Source organism: Orcinus orca, chromosome 16 (assembly GCF_937001465.1).
Source record: "Orcinus orca chromosome 16, mOrcOrc1.1, whole genome shotgun sequence".
NCBI lineage: Eukaryota > Metazoa > Chordata > Mammalia > Artiodactyla > Delphinidae > Orcinus > Orcinus orca.
Window position 1 is genome coordinate 61,195,213 of NC_064574.1, and position 22,835 is coordinate 61,218,047.

At 45.9% G+C, this 22,835-nt stretch overlaps 1 protein-coding gene across 10 annotated transcripts in view; it reads left to right on the plus strand.

Moving 5' to 3' along the window:
* The window catches only part of MRTFB (myocardin related transcription factor B), a 281,630-nt gene that overhangs the window by 59,431 nt on the left and 199,364 nt on the right, over window positions 1–22,835 (plus strand). Inside the window, exon 1 of one of the 10 annotated variants that reach the window (XM_049699598.1) lies at window positions 21,056–21,320. The exons of 6 other annotated variants lie outside the window; for them this stretch is intronic. The gene's annotated coding sequence lies outside the window, so the exon portion shown is untranslated. Of the gene's footprint in view, window positions 1–21,055; window positions 21,321–22,835 lie in introns of those variants that run through there. 3 more of the 10 variants (XM_049699603.1, XM_033428772.2, XM_033428773.2) reach the window with 3 other exon arrangements.

Below are 22,835 nucleotides of genomic sequence, written 5' to 3' on the forward strand. Positions count from 1 at the left end.
GCAAGGAGAAGCCACAGTGTCTTTGGTGTCCTAGCCTCAGAAATCATACACCATCATTTCCACAGCAATCCGATTGGGAGATTGTGAAATGAACAAAGCACAAGCCAGCCCTATTCATTGTGGGAAGGAACCACATGAGGGCATGAATACCAGGAGGCAAGGATCATTGAGGACTAGTTCAGAGACTGACACAATAGAAATGAATAAGAGTTTTATTTTCTGGTTAACTATCTTTCTGGTTACCTTATCTATATTTGTACACAGAGAAAATATATATTAATATGTTGTGCTCATTTAATTTCCATGAGTGATATGCTATATATAAATATATAATCTGCCTTTTTTTCCGCTCAAGAATATGTTTCTGAGATCAGTCTGTGTTGCTCTAAATAGATTTGGTTCGTTCCCTTAAATGATCATTTATCCATTCCTCTATTAACGGCCATTTAGATGGTTTCCAATTTTTTGCTTTTATAACAATGATGGCTGAAACATCCTCATACATGTCCTAAGATAGATAATGAGAAGAGAAATTGCTGAGGTATAGAATATGTGTATTTTGCTGAATGGGGCCAAGTGCCCTTTAAAACAGTTATACTGATTTTACTGATTTACACTCCCCTGCAAAACAGTGTTTCCATTTCTCCACAATATTACTTACTCTTGATGTTGCCGGCCATTTTAGTTTTGGCCAATCTGATGGGTAGAGAAATGGTATCTCAATGTTTTGTTTTGTTTTTTTTAATTGTGGTGAGAAACACATAACATAAAATTTACCAATTTATGCGTACAGTTTTGTCATGTTAAGTCTATTCACATAGTTGTGCAACAGCTGTCTAGAACTCTTTCACCTTGCAAAATTGAAACTCTATACTCCATTGAACAATAACTCCCTTTACTCTCTCCCTCCAGCCCCTGGTAGCCGCCATTCTACTCTGTTTCTCTATGAGTTTGACTACTTTAGATTACTCATTAGGTAGGAACATACGGTATTTATCTTTCTATGACTGGCTTATTTACTTAGCAGAGGTCCTCAAGTTTCATCCCTGTTGTAGCATGTGACAGGTTTTCCTTCTTTTTTGAGGCTCAATAATATTACATTGTATGGATAAACTATATTTTCTTTGTCCATTCATCTGTAGGTGGACATTTGGATTGCTTCCACCTCACGGCTATTGTGAATAATGCTGCTATGAACATGGGTGTACACATATCTCTTCTTTTAATTCCTTTGGATATATACCCGTAAGTGGGACTGCTGGATCTCATGGTAATTTTATTTTTAATTTTTTGAGGAACCTCCATTCTGTTCTCCATAGTGGGCTACACTATGTCACATTCCCATCAACAGTGCACAAGGGTTCCAATTTCTCTACGTCTTCACCAACACATGTTATTTTCTGGTGTTTTTAATAATGACCAGTCAACATTTTCATTTTACACCTTTCTGAGTTGAGAGAGGTTGGATATTTTACATAATCCCACTTGAGCAATGGAGACATTATGGTTCTGGGAGATAAAGTCACTTGCCCTAAAGCACAGAGCTAGTCAGTGGTGAAGCCAAACCAGAACCCAGGGTTATGAGGTCCATACCCCCATGTTCTTTCCAGTACCTGACCCTGCCTTTAAACTTTCAGTGCTTCCTTAAGAAAAGAAAGGAGATGGGGAGAGCAGCTCCTTGTTTCTGAATTCCTGCCTGATATACCTCTGACGAGTGGGGAGTCTACAGAGCAGTATTGTTCTTGGATCCTCAGGCCAAGTGGCGTTACCTCCACCTAGGAGGAAGTGGTGTCTAAGCTAATACCCTGGACGGGAAATGTGTGCCCAGAAGATTAGCTCCATTGTGTGGGGCTGGACGCTTTCCACCAACTTTGTTTATGGGACAGATTGTTTTTGTGAAGTTGTTTGCTCCGGTGAGTCTCCAAGTGCTTGAGGCCTGCTGGCCATGAAGAAGGCCAGATTTACGGGTAGCCCAGAGTGCAGCCAGGAAAGGCCCACAAAGGCACAGATCCCCTGGGGGACTTCTGGAGTCTGTCTGGGGCTCCCTCAAAAAGCAAAATTGTGGCTCTGTTTTATTTTATTTTATTTTACTTTTATTTTAATTTCATTTTACTTTAGCTTTATTTTATTTTACTTTACCTCACCTTATTTTTATGTTATTTTACTTACTTTATTTTACTTTACCTTACTTTATTTTGTTTATTTTATTTTACCTTCATTTTATTTTATTTTACTTTACCTTTATTTTTATTTTACTTTATTTTATTTTAAAAATTGGCTGTGTAATGTACCCCAATGTTCATTGCAGCACTATTTACAATAACCAGGGCATGGAAACAACCTAAATGTCCAACGACAGATGAATAGATAGAGAAAATCTGGTACATATATACAATGGAATATTACCCAGCCATAAAAAGGAACGAAATTGGGTCATTTGTAGAGACATGGATAGACCCAGAGTCTGTCATACAGAGTGAAGTAAGCCAGAAAGAGAAAAACAAGTATTGTATATTAACGCATATGTGTGGAATCTAGAAAAATGGTACAGATAAACCTATTTCCAGGGCAGGAATAGAGACACAGATGTAGAGAATGGACATGTGGGCAAAGGGGGCGAAGGCGAGGGTGGGACGAATTGGGAGATTAGGTTTGACATAGATACACTACCATGTGTAAAATAGATAGCTGGTGGGAACCTGCTGTACAGCACGGGGAGCTCAGCTCGGTGCTCTGTGACGACCTAGATAGGTGGGATGCAGGGGGTGGGAGGGAGGTCCAAGAGGGAGGGGATATAGGTATACATATAGCTGATTCACTTCATTGTACAGCAGAAACTAACACAACATTGTAAAGCAATTATTCTCCAATTTAAAAAACAATTGGCTGTGTAACAGGGTGGTGGACTGTTCTCCCCTCTTGGCTCTTGGTTCTGACATTTTTGTGTCACTGCCTACCTTCCACGTCAGCTCACCTCTGCACACTTCCATATGTGTTGGGATTTTGAGGTTGTTGTTTTTTTCCCTAATTATTTCTGCCAGAAGCATCATGCATCTAACAGCACATGTTCCCTTGCACCCATTTGTTCCAAATCAGTGAGCAGATGGCGCCTGTAGGGCACATGGCTCACACTCGTCGCCGAGGCCACTAGGCAGCTCTCCTCGGATGGTCTGGGAGGGTGCCTGGTATCTGGCAGGTGGTGCAGATGCCAATTGCTAACATGTGTTCCCTCTTCATTGTTCCATCTTCCTACTCACCCAACCAGCCACCCACCCGGACAGACCGCCCCATCACCCTGAGCTTCCATTCTGTTCCCAGACCTCAAGAATCTAGGCCAGGCACTCTGGCAGAGAAGGATGCAGAAATAAAGAAGAGAGAGAAAGCTTCTTAGCTTCTCTGAGCCTCAGCTTTCTTAACCGTACAGTGGCATGATAAGGCCATCCGGGCTCCCGAGGTTATTGAGAGTCAAGGACATTGGCAACTAAAGCACGTAAGTGCTTTGTACTTGGAAAGCACTCAATCAATGGTTCCTGTTATTTCCCCAGTGCTCTCCTTGGGGCCAGTCTCTGTTTTAGGGACACAGGAAGATGAAATGAGCCAGAAACTTGTCTCTAAGAACTCACCTTCAAGTGAGAGAACCACAGTGGACAGACCAGTATATATAGTGCAATGAGAGGCAGGAGCACAGAGGAGGCACCTAAACCAGGGTGGGGGTATCAGGGAAGTCTTCCTGGAGGAGGTAACATCTGAACTGAGACTGAAAAGTGACTCCCTCTGCTATTTAGGTGATCCTGCCAAAAGCATGCCAGAGCCTCATATGACATCAGTGGCAATGTCCAGTGGGAGGCCTTTCCTATCTTCTCCAGCCCTGGCTGACCTCCTTTCTTGAACCCCCTCAGTTCTGTGCTGGAAAAAGAAATTTACACTTAACTATTTCTTCTCTCCTATAATATGTTTTCAATGCATATGAATGTATCTAAAGACACCATCTTAAATGTTTCCATGACTCCCATATTCTCCAGCAAAGACCTTAATCGTTCATTCACTCATTCATTCACTCAATCAATCTACTAAGTCTCAATCAACACCGATTGGTGACAAGATGAGGAAATCAGGTCCAGGTTCATTAAAGTGAAGTCTGTCTGAGGAATGTTTAAAGAAGACGTGGTACATATATACAATAAAATATTACTCAACCATAAAAAGGATTGAAATTGGGTCATTTGTAAAGACGTGGATGGACCTGGAGAGTGTCATACAGAGTGAAGTAAGTCAGAAAAAGAAAAGCAAATATAGTATAGCATATACGTGGAATCTAGAAAAATGGTACAGATGAACCAGTTTGCAAGGCAGGAATAGAGACACAGGCGTAGAGAACAAATGTATGGATACCAAGGGGGAAAGGGGTGGGGTGGGAGGAATTGGGAGACTGGGATCGATACACATACATTATTGTTGCTATGTATAAAATGGACAACAGATGGGAACATGCTGTATAGCACAGGGAACTCACCTAGTGCACTGTGGTAACCTAAATGGGAGGGAATTCCAAAAGGGAGGGGATACCTGTATGTGTATGGTTGATTCATTTTGTTGTGCACTGGAGGCTAACACAACATTGTAAAGCAACCATACTCCAATAAAAATTAATTTAAAAAACAAAATAAAATAAATAAATAAAAATTTGCATATGAAAAAAAAGAAAAAAAAGTGAAATCTGTTCCTTTCCTGTCACTGAGCTGCCATCCGGGTCCCAGTGGCTCCAGGCATCACTAATGGCAGCATCTATGGCAAGATAGCAGGACAGAAGGGCAGCTGAGTCTTGAACTCCCATGTCTAGTGTGTAACGTTTGTCATGCTCCTTCCTGGCTCTGACCCTCATTTTACGCTCATAATCCTGGGAGGCGGCATCTTTTATTCCCATTTTGCTGGTCACTGTCCCAGCAGGTCATGGTTGGGACAATTGGTAGTCAGCTCAGTCCACTCAAGGCGCCCGGCTGGCCCTACCTCAGACCTTTCTGGTGCTGAATTTCCCTCTGGGGTCTGGCTGCCACACCCATTGGCCCCTGGTCATCTCTAGTCACTTTGTAACTCTATATCTCAGAGCCACTTTACCCCTCCCATGGCAACTCCTATTAATCTCACCCACGAGAACTGTCAGCTGTTTTCTGTATCCCTCTACAGGGCACACGGAACCTTCTGGATACAAAATTCAAGCCCTCCCTTTGTCTAACCATAGTGTGTACTGATTTTATTTTAATGTGGTCTCTTCTCAGAGTCCTGTATGGGAAAGGATGTAAAATCTTCTCTGCTTTTGGCTTTTCCCACACCCTATGTAACAATCCTCTCCTAGGAGTCCTGCCTAGATGGACATCCCAACACAGCTGACTGCTTGCCGGCCTCTCCCCCCCTTCTACCCTCTCCACTCCACTGGGCTGGAAAGGGGTTACCCTAAGGAGTAGGGAGGAAGGTGGTTCAAGAAAGGAAGCCAGCTGACTGATTAGGAAATGTATGTCAGCAGATACTTGAAAACCTTGCCTGTTACACTACCTGCCAAGGCTCTTGGGAGGGTTAAATGGGAGATGTATATGCATGCTATCTGTACACATGGGAATAGATGTTTTAAAAATACAGAAAGGATAGATTCTAGAATCAAACTTCTTGGGTTGCCATTCTACCTCCACCAGCTAGAAGCTGGATAACCTTTGGCAAAACACTTAAGCTCTCTGAACCTCAGTTTGCTCAACTGTAAAATGGGGATAATATTAACCCCTACCTCACTGACTTATGAGAAGTAAATAAAAGAATGCCCCGTGTTCATTAGGATGTGTGTTTGGGTGCTAATAGTAAAAATTGGGTGCCAATTTTATTTGAGGATATGTGCTCTTTGGTGTTACCCTGAATAAAAATGAGTGTTTTTGTTAATAGGGAAGAAGAAAGTGGGTGTTGGGTAGGTTTCTAGCAAATGATCTTTGCCATGGTTGGTAAAGTCATCTCAGCATAGTGCCTAGTACTGAAAAATGCTAGTTAGTAGCAGTGATATTGGTCATGAACTACATCCATGGGACCTGAAATTTGGACTGGCAACTACATGGTTACAAGGCAATTAAGGGAAGGAAGGTGTGGGGTCCTCTGAATTCACCCAGTTGTCATCATTGCAGACAACTTGGTACTCATCATTTCCTTGCCAGATCCGTCTTTCCGTGGCAGAGACTAGGTGCTTAATAAGTATTTTGTTGAGTGAATGAATGAATGAACCCCTTTGGTTTACCCTTCCCAACGCATGTTGAATCTCTGTCCCCACAATCTCCTACTGACCTCTGAGTGGCTTTGGTTGAGCACCAGTGGCAAAGCCCAGCTCTGTACTTCCCACAGTGCACAACAGCAAAATCTCATATTAGATTTCACTTCCAGCATTTCCTGGCCTGAACTTTGGAATATGACAGGCTTTATGCACCCTACCCTTTTGTGTGCCAGTGTCTGTCTCCCTTGCTACCCCGCTAAAGGTGCTAATCCAGCCACGCACTGTAAATGGTGTGAATTTCTTCCAACTGCCACGGTCATGTTTCTTAATCAATACCCCGACTTGTCAGCACCGAGTAAACATAGCTTTGATTTGAAGAGGAGGAAGCCAAAGGACACTGCTGCAAAAGCACACAGAGAAGGAACCCTTTCTTCCGTACATTAATTAGTTAAGACAACAAATAATAGCAATCTTTGAGCAACGATTACGTGCCAGGCACTGCTCTGAGCATTATACATGTGTGGACTCAGTTCGTCCTTACAGTCTTTCAAGGTATTGTGACTGTCCTATTTTATATGTGAGGCAACAGATAGCTTAATAGTTACTGAAATGTATCATGAGTCAGGCACCGTGCCTAGGAGCCGAAGATGTGGTAGTGAATAGGAACAGACGTGAATTTCTGTCTCATGGTGCTTAGACTCTAGGAGAAGGACATGGACAAAAAGAAAAGAGCAAAGTCAACACACTCATTTCAAACACTGTTTCAGCTGGGATGCTTTAGGCTGCAAGTACCAGATAACCTAATACAGTGGTATAAACCCTAGGGATTTATTTTTCTCCATGGAAAAGACGGTAAAAGGATGCTGGTGCTGGTTCTATGGCTCAAGAATCCAATATTGACCAGGTCTTTCCCTCATGGTCGTGGCATGGCTGAACAGCTCCAGTCATAGCCCCTGTGATTCAGCAGAAAGGTAGAAGATGGGGGAGGGGCAGTGCCTGCCTCTCTCATTGGCCAGATCTGGGTCAGATGGCCACCTCCACCTGGATGGTCACTAAGGAGAAGGATGCTGACAGTGGAAGTCAGGTCAGCCAACCAACAGTGTCTGACACAGAATGTGCTATGGAAGAAACCAAACAGGATCGTGGGAGGGAGGGCTCCTGGTTTGGGGAGGGGACATTTGAACAGAAAGCTGATGACGAGGGGCCAGCCCTGCAAAGATCTGGGGACATAGCAAAGCAAAGAACCTTATTCAGAAATGAGCATGGTGAGGTCTTGGGAGAGAGAGAAGTCCAGAGTGGCTGGAGCATGAAAGTCACGGGGAGCAAGACAAATGGAGGGTGTATAGGAAGACAAGAGTTAGATCATGCGAGTCTCTTAGGTCCTTTAAGGAGCTTGGATCTTTCTCTCTGTATGATGGGAAGTTACTGGAAGCTTTTAATCGGGGGGCGGGGGGGTGAAATGACCTGATTCACATCTTAAAATGAATTATTGGAGCAGAAGAACTGTTTGAGAGTCACGAGGCTTAAGGAGACTTAATTCTAGGGGATGGTATTGTTTTTCCCAGCTCCTTCTTCTCGGGTTTACTTTTTCTGCCTTTTAGATCTCTTCCATCCCCCCTTTTTATTTCACAGCAGCTGCTGGAGAGCTGGACTGTGTCATCTCTGTGCTCCCAGTACCTAGGTCAAGGCCAGGAACGTGGTAGCACTTGGTAAACATCCCTTGAGCTGAACAGGATGGAAGCAAGCACTTTACTCCAGGGTTCCCAAACTTCTGCCACTCACACTCCACGTTTGTGGGTTTTGGCTAGATCAGTGGCTCTTAACCAAGGAGTTTGCCTTCCAGGGGGCATTTGGCAATGTCTGGAGATATTTTTGGTTGTCACAACCAGAAGGAGTGCGGGATTTGCTCCTGGCATCTAGTGGGTAGAGACCAGGCATGCCGCTGACCATCCTACACTGCGCGAGTCAGCCCCCGCACTGCAGAATCATCTGGCCCCAAATGCCAGCAGTGCTGAGGCTGAGGAAACTTGGACTAGATCTATATACCTATTCTATTATTTCCTTAATCTTTCTCTTTACATTAGTTCACATTTTAATTTTAAAAAAACATTTAGAGAAACCATTTATCATTGCCCAAGAAAGAAACCAGTGTCTTTCAAATATTGATTACATCCTAGCTGGACATTGTTACCAGTCAAGGCTCTGAGTTTTCTTTTGTTAAAAAGGGAGTCTGGGGACTTCCCTGGCCAGGGAACTAGATCCCACATGCATGCCGCAGCTAAGAGTTTGCATGCCACAACTAAGAAGCCTGCATGCCGCAACTAAGACCTGGCACAACCAAATAAATAAATAAAGGGAGTTTGGGGACTTCCTTGGCCGTCCAGTGGTTAGGATTCCGAGCTTCCACTGCAGGGGGCGCAGGTTCGATCCCTGGTCAGGGAACTAAGATCGCGCATGTTGAGGTGTGGCCAAAAAAAATGGGGGTGGGGGGAGTTTGGTCAATGTCTTGAAAGACTGAGGAACTGTTTCAGATTAAATGGGAGTTTAGAGAAGTAACAGATAAATACATATAATTCTGGACTGGATCCCAGATCCGAAAATCGAAAATTACTGAAATGACTTTATTGGGACAATTCACAAACTTTGACTATGGACTACATATGAGATACTGGCATGGTATCAATATTAAATTTCCTGAATTTAGTAGCTCTATGGTGGCTATGCAAGGGAATGTTCTTGTTCTTAGGAGATACATGTAATATTTAGGAATAAAAGGTCACAGTATTGGCAACTTATTCTCAAATGCTATTTTTAAAAAGTGTGTATATGTGCATGTTTGTGTATATATATGTATACACATATATATATGTATGTATATATGTGTGTGTCTATTTTGTGTGTATGTACACATACGTATACATAAACACCCGCACAGAGAAAGCAAAAATGCCACAAATGGTGAATCTAGGTGAAAAGTATGAGACAGTCTATTGTACTGTTCTTGCAACTTTTCTGTAGGTTTGGCTTTTTGCAGAATAAAAATTAAAAGCAAGAAAACAAATGAAACATCTCTCTTGAATGTACCTCTAATATGACAAAGTTCTCGAATTTTTTAAAAGTTCAGGAGGGCTTTAATGTTAGTTTCTAATGAGTTGAACACTTTGTAATTTACTCCTAAAATAGTTAACAAAAATTAAGATGTCTACCAAATGGAAAAATACCATGTTTCCGCCATCATATTTATGTCGATAAGATAGGCAAGTTAACTCAAGAATGGTGCTAGAATTGTTTGGCGGGGGTGGGGGTGGGGGGGGTGTTTGTTTTAATGTCATGACATCACTTGTCTGGAGAGGTTAATTACATAGAGCTTTGAGAGTGTGTTCCAGTCAGTGTGCCTGAGGTTGCGATGCTCTTGGTAAGTGTCGATTGATAAATAAAGGAAAAATTTTTCTTTAAAAAAGGATTAGCAGGCGTCAGCCAGGTGTTAAAGATAAAGGAGCACCAGCAAGAGACTTTCTCAGCAGAAGGACAGACAGCCAGTTGAAAGAGGGGTGATTTTCTTGCTCTGTGAGTCAGGATTTTCAGCCCAGGGTCAGCCACCCTGAGGCCTCTGGAGGCTCAGCCATTGGTATTTCTCTTCAGTCCCATGAAAGTAGGAACTGTGAGACTCAGTTTTCTCAGCTGCAAAATGGAGATAACACACCACAAGCCAGGTGCCAATCTGGAGAAGGGTGGTCCTGCGATCTGTGGTCTCTCAGCAGTACTGACTTGACTTGCCACACCCACCCACATTCCAAGTCCCGAGGAAATCCCAGCGTCCTTGCAAAGATGTCATCGGATTCCTGGGGCCTGACACTCTCGCTGTCACTGGGGTTGGCCTCGACTGCCTCCTGTCTCAGCCCACTTTTCGTTCTCCCTCTGGGTCTCATGGCAATCATCTCCATTCTGCAGGCGTTCGGTCCCTTGCTGTGATTTCTGGCCTATACACGAAGACAAAGACACACACAGACACACCCAGACACAAACACACACAGACACACAGGGACATACACAAACTCAGAAACAAAGGCACATGAAAACAGACACGCCCAAGCATAGACAGGCACAGCGATACGCACGGACTGAGACAAAAGCATTCACAGACACACACAGACACACACAGATGCACGTCCAGACACACATACAGGTATACACAAAGACGGACACATACAGACACATCAGACCTCAGTGTGTGGTAGACTTTACAAGGGACTGGGGGTCTGGAAGGAGTTTTCAATGCAAACAATTGATAAATGTGTACTTGGTATCTTCCATACAAGTCCCCGGAATATCCTTCTCTTCCTCCCTTCTTTTACCCCCACCCCACCCCCAATATTCTTCTCCACTTTTGTTTTTTAAAGGAACAACTCCTTTCTTCTCAACTTCCTAATTTCAAGCTCTGCTCTGGACATCCCCTCGCATGTCTTTTCTCTCACGAACGTGCTCTGCTAAGGAACAGGCCTTCCGGTCTGGCCTCTTCCACTCATAGCAGGTTTCACGATGGAAAAGAGCAGCAGAAAGATTGATTTCCTCACTGATATGAATTATGCCACACGCCCTCACACAACGTTAAAATACTGGCATGGTGTCTTAGTCTGTTCTGGCTGCTATAACAAAAATGCCATAAACTGGGTGGCTCCAAAACATTTATTGCTCACAGTTCTGGAGGCTGGAAGTCCAAGATCAAGGTGCCGGCAGATTTGGTGTCTGGTGACGGCCCACTTCCAGGTCCACGGACACTGACTTCTCACTGTGTCCTCACATGGTGGAAGGGGTGAGGGAGCACTGTGGGGTCTCTGTTATAAGGACACTAATCCCATCGATGGTGCTCCACCCTCATGACCTAATCACCTCCCAAAGGTCCCACCTCCTAACACCATCCCAGTGAGTGTTAGGTTTCAACATACGAATTTGGGGTGGGGGAGACACAAATATTTAGAGCACAGCACATGATTACGCTGTCTGGTATTACATTTAGGGAGGGTTTGGCCTGGTGGTGGTGGTGATGGTTTCATTCATTGCTGCCCGGTAGGGTCGCTGGGAGGACCACGTGAAATGCAGTGGTAGTTGTGGTGTTGGTGGACACTGTGGGGTTAGGATTCTTTTCTACGTCGACTTATGGCCTAGTGTTCCTGGTGGTCGGTGCCTCATCTTCTCAAACACACCAAGCCCTCTCCTGGCTCAGGGTTTTGTACATGTTGTCCCCTCTGCTTGGGGTTCTTCTTCTCCATTTTTGACGTGTTTATCTCCTTCTCGTTGGTCTCAGCCTTGGTGTCGTCACCTTAGAAATGTTTTCCCAAACCTCTTTGTTGATTTCCTTCATGCTATTTGTCATGCAAATAGCAGTTATTTTCATTTTCTTTTGTACTTTATTTCTGGTCTCATCCCCTAGATGGTAAGCTCTCTGAGGACAGGAACCATGTCTCATGTTCACCATCATATCCCCAGAGCCCAGCACAGGACTTAATATGCATTTAAGGTTGAATGAAACACCCGCTCAAATCCCTCCTCCAAGAAATGGATAGCTCTTACGGGCCTTACTTTTTTTTTTTTAACATCTTTATTGGAGTATAATTGCTATACAATGGGGTGTTAGTTTCTGCTGTATAATGAAATGAATCAGCTATACATACACATATATCCCCATATCCCCTCCCTCTTGCGTCTCCCTCCCACCCTCCCTATCCCACCCCTCTAGGTGGTCACAAAGCACCAAGCTGATCTCCCTGTGCTATGCAGCAGCTTCCCACTAGCTATCTATTTCACACAGGCCTTACTTCTTATACCAGTTTTAGAATGGACTATTTCCAGGTTGCTCCCTATCAGCAATAACTAGGTAAATTCATCACCTCGTTTTTAAAAACTTTTTCTTTCAGACCTACAGAAAAGTTGCAAAAACAGCAGAGTGTTTGCATATACTTTTCACCCTGCCTCTCCTAATGTTAGCATCTTTTACAACTGCAGTGCAATTGTTGAAACTAAGAAATAAACATAGGCACAATATTATTAATTAACCTATAGACTTTGTTCAGATTTCACCAGTTTTTCCTTCTGACGTCAGTTTTCTATCCAGGGTCTCACGTTGCATTTAGTCCTTGTGTCTCCTTGGTGACCTCCTATCTGTGACAATTCCTCAGTCTTTCCTAGTCTTGTGTGAATTTGATATTAAAAAATAAAAATACTGGTCAGGTATTTTGTAGAATACCTCCATTTGTTGTTGTTTTTTTTTTTTAATGTTTTCTCCTGATGAGATAGGGGTTTGGGGTTCTGAGGAAGTGTACCACCAAGATGAAGTGTGCTTCTCATCGAATCGTGTCAGGGATAACTAAAAACATGACTTACTACTAGTGATGTTAAACTCAATTGCTTGGTTAATGTGGTGTCTGTTGGGTTTCTTCACTGTAAATGTACTACTTTTTCCCTTTGTAATTAGTAAATATTGGGGGAGAGATACTTTGAGACTATCCTGTTTCTCCTCACAATTTTGACCGCTTAAATTTTAGTATCCATCTGTGGATTTTACCTCAGGCAATTATTACTGTGGTGTTCTGGACATGATTTTTCTACTTCCCTTATTCCTTCTACATTTATTAATTGTAATTCTTCTTTAAGGCAAGACTCACCTCCTTTCTTCTTTCCTTCCTTCCATCAATATGGACTCATGGGTATTTATTTTATTCTATGGCTTCTAATCCAATCCTATCATAATTTTCTTGCTCCAATTGTTCCAGCTTTGACCACTGGGAGCTATTTCAGGCTGGTTCATATACCCTTGCAATAAGCCCCCAACCTTTTTTGAGCAATTCCCTATTTTCTGGTGCTACATGGTGTTCAAGGCTCATCTTGTATTTTCCTTGCCCCAGCTTTGGAATCAACCACTTCTCCAAGGAGCCCTGGTTCCTTTCATTGAAGAATGGTGTTTAGAAACCAAGATATTGGTGGCAAGTGTGCTCGTTGCTACTGGGGAATCCTTGCTTCTAGGTCCTCTCAGTGTTCGGAGCTTGGAAATATATTGTGTAAGCTAATCCATGCATACACGCTTCTATAGTTATATCTGTATCTATCTGTCTATCTATCTATCTATTTTTTTAAACTTTAGTTCATACTGATACTACTGATTTCAGTTCATCACCATAGGGTCATTCATGCCTCCCTCCTTATTTGTAACTTTCCTGATTTGTAACTTCATTTGTTTTTTTAATTGAAGAGCTTGATAAATTGTGAAAAATGTTCCCTTCTCATGCCTACCCTCTTCTTTTCTCCCCTGGAAATGACTAACATGAGAATAGGACGTTGAGTGCTAGAGGTTGCTGTCAGAAGCTAGACAAAAGAGAACCCAGTAGATTTCATGGTCCTTCTTAGTGCAGAAAGCACTAATTACACACTTTATACTTTATCAGCAGTGGGGTGCAGGAGGGTCAGCCCAGGCTCTGGAATGTGAGCTCATTGTTCCAGCCAAATGAGTCAGATGGGAATGCAAATTTTATTCGAGCAGTTGTGTGTCAACATTGTTATGGAAAAAACAATTTGCCTATTTTTTTTCTCTCTGGAGAAAACTCTCACCCAGTGGTCCTCTTACCCTGACCACTGTCCTTGCTCCTGGAAGCACCTTGCCTCTTACCTCCTCGTTGATTTCTGCCCCTCTGTCCCTCCCAACATGCATGCTGTCCTCTTTCCCTCTGACTTCCCATTTCCATTTCCACAGACTTTGTGAATTTTCACTTAAATGCAGATCCCAGCGGAAACCATTCATGGCTGGGTCTTCAGAACCTTCTCAATCAGAAAAGCCAACTTCATATTTTTAAAAATTTTGTTGTCTGAGGTTTGGTTTTCCTCTTCCATTCCCTGTTCTTGTAATACTTCGGGTGTGGGGGAATGTTCTGTTTTTCCGTCCTTTCATAACAGCTTGGAGCTGTTCAGCACAAAACCTCAAGAAATTCTTTGCTGAACACCCATGTTTTGCCCTCCACACTCTGAATATGTGAAAGATAAGCAAGGAGTAGCAAGAGTGGCTCACTCTGATGGCATATGAAGCACTTTTTATTTGAAACTCAAAAGCCTGACTCTTTTAGCTCCCCACGAAAAAAAAAATAAGCCCATTGGAGGTATTATTCCTTTTGGTGTTATCAACAATTCCAGAAGCCCACAGACCTATTTGACTGGTATCCTGTCATTCCCATAGCCAGGGGAGGGGGCACCCTCGCAGTGGCCTGGGCTGACCAAAAATGAACCCAGAATGAACCCAGATGGGGATGATGTCAAGTCAGTGAGAGAGAGTGCCTCGGGAGAGCCCATATTTTCTTAGCTGTATCCAGGAAGCCTGGATGGAAAGGTCTTGGCAGCCACAAACTTCCTGAAGAGCCAACTGGGCATCTTCCTAGGGGGTAGCAGGGATGCTAAATCATAGCGGGCACTGAACCATCAATGAGACAATGAAGAACTGCTTTCGAGAATCCCAAGAATACTGTCTATTCTTGGAAGGAATGCTTAGCAAAGTCACTTAGGGCTGGCGGGAAGGGAGGAGGATGTGGTGAGTAATAATATTAACAATGATAGCTCTGGGGGCATGCTGAGCCACAGTCATAGAAATAAGAAGAAGGAGATGATGATGCCAGTGCTAACCATGATGAAATCGGCTGGAAATTAATTCAGTTCTTCCTTATGAGCTGGGTGGTGTACATAAATTTATTGTACACATCATATCTCATTGAATTCTCACAACAACTGTGTGAGGCAGGTACTGTCATTAGCCCCATTTTTCATCTAAGAAACTGAGGCTTGCAAGATACTATGTATGGGGCTTGCAGTCCCCAAGCTACAAAGTGGCTGGATTCGAATCCTGAAGCTGCTTTCTGAAATACTCTGCTGTGTTGTCTTCTTGGGAGGGTCTGTCCTGTAAGCTGTAGGGCCTTGGTTTTGCGGAGCTAGGTATTTGGGTGGTTGTGGCGGATGCATCAGCAGAAGTGCCCACGATGCTAGTCACACGGCCTAGAGAAAGGAAGCGAGGGGCCCTCCCTCCACAGGCTGCAATCTAATGGAGGAGGCATTTGCAGGGCCACGTGTAAGACCTACTGTGGGGCATGGTCAGCCACGGAGGATGGGTTCATCAAACCACTTATCTAAAGATCTGGCAGCTGTTTGGAGGCAGGGTAGTGGGAAGAGAGGGAAGGCATGCCAGGCAGTGGGGCCAACAGGAGCCAAAGCACAGAGGTGTGAACTGGTAGTGTGGGCGAGAAAGGCAAGCAGTTTGGTGTGGCTAGAAGCTAGGCTAGGTGAAGGGGTAGACAAAAGCTCTAGCTGGAGAGACAAGCAGGGGCCTTGTGTGAACCAGCTACACCCAGTGTTTCAGAAGGTCAGCTCTAGATACAGAAGAACCTGGGTGTGGATTCCAGTTCAGCCTTGTACTAGCTGTGTGACCATGGGTGATGTTTCAGAACTTCTCTGAGTTTCAGTTTTCATCTTTGGAAAACAGAGAGGCAAATAATACCATCTACATTAGGAGGAGGAAATGGAGAGCCCAGGTACCCAATCTTGGATCACACCATTGATGAATGAATTTGCCAGGACGCACATCTACTTTCTATTACACATACAACTTTACAGTTCATAAAGCTCCCATATATTCTCACTTAATTTTACAGATTTCAGATCACTAAACTATAGTTGCATTGTAATTTTTCTCTCTGTAATTGTCATGCCTAGTCTACGTGGCGCTCTGGGGTAAGCATCCCGTCCGGCTCTCCCATGACATGGTGGGTCAATAGTAATGCAAGGGTCTCAGGTTTGCCAGTGCATCAGAATCACGGGGGAGCCCCAGAAACCTGCAGCGGTCTGGGCCCCATCTCAGCACAACTGCACCAGAACCTTCAGGACTGCTGCCTGAGCTTTCTCTTTTATCCATCTGTGGTTAGAACCATAGCAGAAAAGTGTTTCTCGAGTAAGTGAGTAAATGACCGTACTGTACGTATCGATCAGTATAGGCCAGTAAATGCTATGACAACCAGCAACCCCAAACAATAAAGGTTTGGTTTTTGCTCAGATTCTATGTCCATGATGGATTGGCTGGGGGCTCTGCTGCTCAACAGAGCAGCAGCCCGGAAGTGACACATACTCCCTCCATTCACACACCCTGGCTGGGACTCATCATGGGACCCCACACAGGTGGCCCAGGAAGTGGGTTCCAGTGTGTGCACAGAAGGTGAGGAGCCAGAGGTGGGCCACACAGATGACTGCCAGATTCTATGAAGCTGGCATCATTAACTTCATTTTCATTTCAGAGTGAGACTTAAGAAGCTTGCTCAAGGCCAGATAGCAAATATGGAGCTGGACTGGAGCTCTTTTTCTGTTTTTCTCCTGGCTCAAGGCCATCCTTTTTTTTTTTTTTTTTTTTTAATGGAGTGAGGCTGGAGGGTGCATGGCATTAAACATAGTGGTTAAAAGCCTGGGATCTGGATTGCCTCCAGACCTTCAGCTCTGCCACTTACCAGATGCGTGAGCTGGGCAAGTGACAGAACCACTTTGTGGCCATCAAAGAGACAGTCAAAGGCTGGGAAGGGCAATGGAAGGAGATGTTTTCTGGAATGAAGTGTTTGGGGCCAGGTAGGGCTTACCTGAGTGGGATTGATATTGGGTGAGGATGAAGGAGGTTGGTGTCAAAGGTTCCCAGGATTTGGGTGGCCCCTGACACACCCAGGAGAGATGAGTGCCTGTTCCCCATAAGTTGCTTCTTTCCTCCCTGCCCCAGTGGGAATGTTTGGGCTGCAAGGAACAGAGAAGCCAACTCAGGTTGATTTAACCACATGCCTTAGCTCAGAGAAGGGGATGTCCAGGGCCTTGTAGGTCTGGGATCAGTCCAGCAGCTTGGTAATGTAGTCAAGGACCCAGGATCTTTTGGTTCCTCCGCTCTGCCTTGCAGACGTGACTTTATCCGGCAGTTATGGCAGGAGCCACTGATGGCAATGGAGATTCCATGCCAGGCAGGGAGAGCAAGCTGGCTTCCCGGGGCTCTCTCTTCCAGTAGAGAAAGTTCCCTTTGCCACTGCCCCAGCGAGTCTCTCTCCAAGTCTCACTGGCTCCAACCAGCTTCAGCCTATGAGAGGTCAGTGTTCTTGGTGGAAACGCTGGCCGATTCAAGCAGAAAGGGGAATGTAATAAAGGATGTTAGGTAACCCACAGAATCATTGGGAGGGCTGGAGGAAAGAAATTGAGGCTAAGCTTCTAGGAAAAATGCCCCAAACCACACTGCAGGCCCGGCCTGATCAGCTAACCATCACCCTGCCTGAGTTTGCCGTCACTACAACCATCACTGCCGTCAGCACCCGTGTGGCTTCTCTACTGGGAGCTTGGCCCTGCAACCGCCATCCCCAAAGCTGGTTGCTTTGGCCACCGGTCACATCAACAGAACCGAGGCTCACGACCAGATTGAGCCTCACGTGGTACGTCTGGCTGGCAGAGCTTATGTCCTATCCCTTGTCCTAGTTGCAAGGGAGGCAGGAGATGTGCAGCCTGATTTCTGCTCTAGGGTGGTGGGATGTAAAATGTGAGATCTCCTCAAATACGGATCAGCTGGAGATACAACAGCTGTGTCACGACAGCCTGCCCATCCTTGACACAGCACTGGTGGGGCAGAGGCAGTAGGAGTCCATAATGAGCTTGGATTGACCAATGGGGAAGGATGGTATGTGGAGACCAATGGCGTTGCCTGGGACTCTCATCTGTCTCCAGATGGGTTCTCTCCTCTCTACTGTCCCCGTGTGATCAGGGTGTGTACCTGCCTGAGATGCCTCTTAAGGCCCCAGTCCACCTGGCTGTCCCAGTTACCTACTCTCACCTATTCTTTATGGACCCATCCTTATCTCCGCAATGCTCTCCCCTCTCCTCCTTGCCTAGTTCACGCTAATGCATCCTCCAGAACTCGAGTTCTGGCAAATTCTTTCCTACCCTTCCATCCAGCCTCTTTTATTTTTCCTGGTCATTTGCTCTTCTTTTTCATTCAGTATATCACATGACATTTCAACATTTATTGGTTCCGTTATTTAATTAACACCTCTCTTCCCTCTAGGCCATCAATACGATGAGAGCATAGACTGTGTCTTGCTCACAGCTACTAACGCAGTAATTGGCACTTAAGTTTTTATTGAATGAACGAGGGTTAAACAAATCCCATTATGGGCATTTATAAAGTTCCTCTTGGATCAAAAACATTTTAATAGTGCTTTTTGGAAACCACAGGTTCAACCCTTAGAGGTATACACATTAGAATCACCCTGATTTTTTTTTCTCCATCTATAATGCCCTCCGTGGATCTTATTACATCCACCCCTGCCCTGTGAGAATCACTTCCACAGTGAGCCATTGCCATTGATGGGAACATGTGACACGCCTTGTATCAGGGTAGGAACCTAACCTGGGGTACCATGGCCTGAGGGTAGTGGCAGCTTCAGTTTCTACAAAAACTTTCCTCATGATGTCACAGTGATTATATGAGCCCCCAACCTCACGAAAATTCTCTTAACAAGTTTCTTTTTGTTTTTGCCAACAACTTAAAAATATTTGGGTGGCTTTTACTACGTAAGGGGAACCTTTTGTTAACAGGCTGCCAGTCTCCCAGGAAACTGGGAAGAGAGAGCGCATCAGAGCTTCAGGAGAGCCTGGTCTCTTTCCACCATCAGGAGGAGAGGCGGGGGTCATTTTGTCCACTAAAGAGCAGTGGATTGTTTCCAGTGTGCTAGAAACTAATTTTATTTCCATATCTGAGCATATAAAGTCACATCCTCCAAATTGATTTGGAGTTTATATCGGGAGATGGGGAGAGAATAAAATAACTCAGACATGTAATAATAGCTATAATTTACTGAGTGCTTAATCTGTGCAAGGTACTTTTCTACATGTTTCACATACATTAACTGGGTCCTCTTCCCAGCAACCTATTTATATCTTTATTTTAGATCAGCAGTCCTCAACCTTTTTGGCACCAGAGACCGGTTTCATGGAAGACAGTTTTTCCACGGACGGGGTGCAGGGGGAGGGGGGCGATGGTTCGTCGGTAACGCGAGCAATGGGGAGTGATGGGGAACCGCAGATGAAGCTTCACTCGCTCACCTCCTGCTGTGTGGCCCGGTTCCTAACAGGCCGCGAATGCAGCCTGGGGGTTGGGGACCCCTGTTTTAGATGAGAATATCAAGGCACAGTCCACCCAGATGTGTATGGTATCTTAGATTGGAGTCCTGACCTCAGGGGATTTCTAGCTTTACAGCTTTATGAAGGCTTTTGGGGCAGGGAGAAACTTGTTGGTCCCTGAGGCCAAAGTTTGCAGGTCTGGGCACATCCTGACCTGGTGGAACTCCAGCCTTCCCATTTACCACCTGTGTGTATCTTTGGGCCGGGCAACTTCTCTCCCCTCTTAGGCTCTTGGTTTCCTCACCCGCAAAATGGGGACAACGATACCTCCCTCCCGATGGGATTATTGGGAGGACTAAATTAGCTAATGAATGGACAGCACCTGGAGCAGTGCTTGGTACCCTGTAGCTGCCCATCAGATGTGATTTCCCTTCCTCGCTCACTTCCTCCATCAGGTGGGTTGGGTGCTGTTCACACCTGGAGGGCACTTATTACCTCTGGCCTGCAGGAAGTGGCATTATTTCTGGAGGGAGTGAGCAGCCTTGCAGGGTGGGCAGGCCAGAGTTTGCTGAGATGGATGTGACTGTCAGGTGGCCTGGGCAAGCCCCTGCAGACCCTGATGCAAGGTTAAGGAATAGCTAGAAACTCCAAGGCTTTTGATTTTACAGCAGCTTGTTGGCCCACACATGCTAGCTCATGGGACTTTAGTGCAAGGCAGTACTGGGTTCTGGATTCAGACCCAGGTTCAAACCCTGTCTTACCGTGGAGCCTTAGGCCAATTTCTTCATCTCTCTGAGTCTCCATTTTCCTATGACTTGACTCTGAAGAATATTGGTAGTGACCTTGAAACGCCCTCAATAAATGTTAGCCCCTCTTTTTTAGAAACAATTATATGTATAAGGTTAAGATTTTGCCCGTAGGAATAAGTCACACCTTTCTCTGCGCCCCCTGACATCCATGTACAAACTGGTTCTGGGTCCTGTGTCCCATTCTTCTGTGCTCTCTACCATCAAAACGCCACCAGTATAAAGAGGAGACCATCGAATATAAGTAGTTTTCAGGGCCCTGTACAGGGTCTGGCACAGGGAGGTTTAGGAAGTTCGTGTAATGGGGGAGAAGCATTTTCCTGACAGCAGCTCCATAAAACCAGAGGGACTGTAGCAACTGCCCTCCTAGGAGTGCCTCCTCTCACCTTGGTGAACCTTGGGAGGGAAGTAAAGAAGGGCTGAGATTTGGTGCCCTCAGCGGAAGGAACAGGGACAGGGTCTGGGGATTGTCATGGAGGCGGGAAAACTGGGCTTTGGCTTGAGCGTCAGACAACCCCGGATGCCCACTCCTAGCTGTGTGACCTAGAGGTAGCAGTTGTTAACCTGGCCAAGCCTCCATTTTATCCTCTCTGAAACGGATAGGATGGTAATACCCACTTCTTGGGGGCTCTTGTGAGGACCCAGGAGGAGCTGTAAAAGTACTCGGCACCCAGGAAGCATTCCAAGACTGGCTGCTGGGATTATTGTTGTCACAGCCTTTGCAAAGGCTCCAGGGTCCGGGGCCCCGGGCGCGCGCATGCGCACGCGCACTCGGTCAGCCAGGTGAGAGGGAGGCTGCCGTCCCGCACCTGGCTTTTAACCTTTCACCTTCACGGAGCGGAGGTGGGCGGAATGGATGCAGAGACCGGGACGCGGGGTTGCGAGCCCGGCTAGACCTAACCCCGAGGCGAAGGGGCGGCTCTTCGGGAGCGCGCCTAGCCTGCTACAGGCCGGGGTCCGCGCGCGCCGCGGAGAGGGCGGGGAAGCGCGGAGGGGAGCGAAGTCTCGCGAGATCGTGCGGCGGCTGTAGCGGCAGCGGCGGCGGCGGCGGCCCAAGAGGTGAGCTGCGGTCGGCGGCAGCGACGGCGTCTGCCGTTGGGGCTGAGAAGCGGGTGAGCGCGGCGGAGACCGAGGGCCGGACGGGGGAGCCAGCCGGGCGGGCGGCCCGTGTCCTGGGCGGCCTCTCCAGTCGGCCCTGCGGCTGCAGCGGAGCCGCCGGGTCCGCGCCGTCCCGGGACCCGCGCGGGCGGGGCGGGGCTGCCGGGCCAGGGCCGCGGGACCGCAGGGCCGGTCTCCTCGCAGCCAGTCCCCGCACGCGGGTGCAACCGCGAGGCGCGCCTCAGTTTCCCCCGGCGGCGGGTTGGCGCCGTGGACGCGGCGCTGCTGCCCGCGGCAACACCATTTATTGAGCCTTAACCGTCTGCCCGCGCTTACGCGGTTCCACTGCTGGGCTGCACGGAGAGGTGAGGCGCCCTGCCCAGGGTCTCCGTGCTGGGACACGGTAGAATCGGGGTTTAAGCCCAGGCACAGCGAGTCCAGCGCCCCGCCCCGTACTTGCCTCCCATCCTTCTCCCCACCCCCACTCGCTGGGTTTTAGGGCTCGAGTTCTACTCCTCCGGTCCCTATTGGGCTGCAGAGGGTGTGTCTGGGGACCCCCTCCCCCTGCTTGAATGCAGCATGGCATATGAGTTTATTGGGTGAGAGTCCTTGGCTTTTGTCGATTTCCCAAAAGGTTCCCTGCTCCCGAAATGGTCAATAACTTTTGTTTGGCCCTGTGTGAGGGCAGAAGTGGGCTTAAAAGCAGCGGTGTGTGCCGGGGGTGGGGCGTCAGATCGAATGGAAGTGGAATATTGCAGCCCAGGGCTTGCTTTAAGCAAAGGAAACTTTTCAAGTTTGTTTTTGGTTAAGCACGTGATTCCACTCTTCGGAGCAGTGGTGCTCAACTTTGTCAGACCAAGGCTCCTCCCACTTGCAGCAGAAGTTTGTAAAGCCCCCATTACAGCTCTGAAATGAACTTCGTCAGTAATGTAACCTACCTACATACATAATTGAAAATCAGTGTGATGCTCCGATTTAAATGTAAGGGAGAAGTAAAAGGAGAACAATATATGACATGCATTGCCATATCACATCTAGCACGTACTGCTGTGCTGTACCTGCTTCTAGTGAATAAGCTTGGCCTGAAGAGAGGTAAAAATATTAGAAGCTATTTCATACAAGAAAAGGAAAGATCAGAGAGATAGACACAGAGGTAGGGGACGCCTAAGTGTTGGGATAAACTTTTTATGATAATGAAGAGAGAAACAAGTCCGGGTTGAATTAGGAATAACATGCCAAGGTAAAGTACAGACTATCTCAATCAACATGTAAATAATATTAATATAACCCCTCCATGAACGCCACGTTTTCAAACGACGTTGTAGGGCAGCTTTTGTGCCACAAGCTTGGAGGTACTGCTGCTTCGAGGCACCATGCTGCATTCCTACCGCTTATCACTGATAATAATGAATAAAATATTAGCTAGATTGAAAGGTTTTGTTTGTTTGTTTTGCTTTGTGTTTGATTCGGTGCCATTATGTTACTTAGTAGTGTAGGTTTGCTCAGTATTGTGACACTGCAATTATATG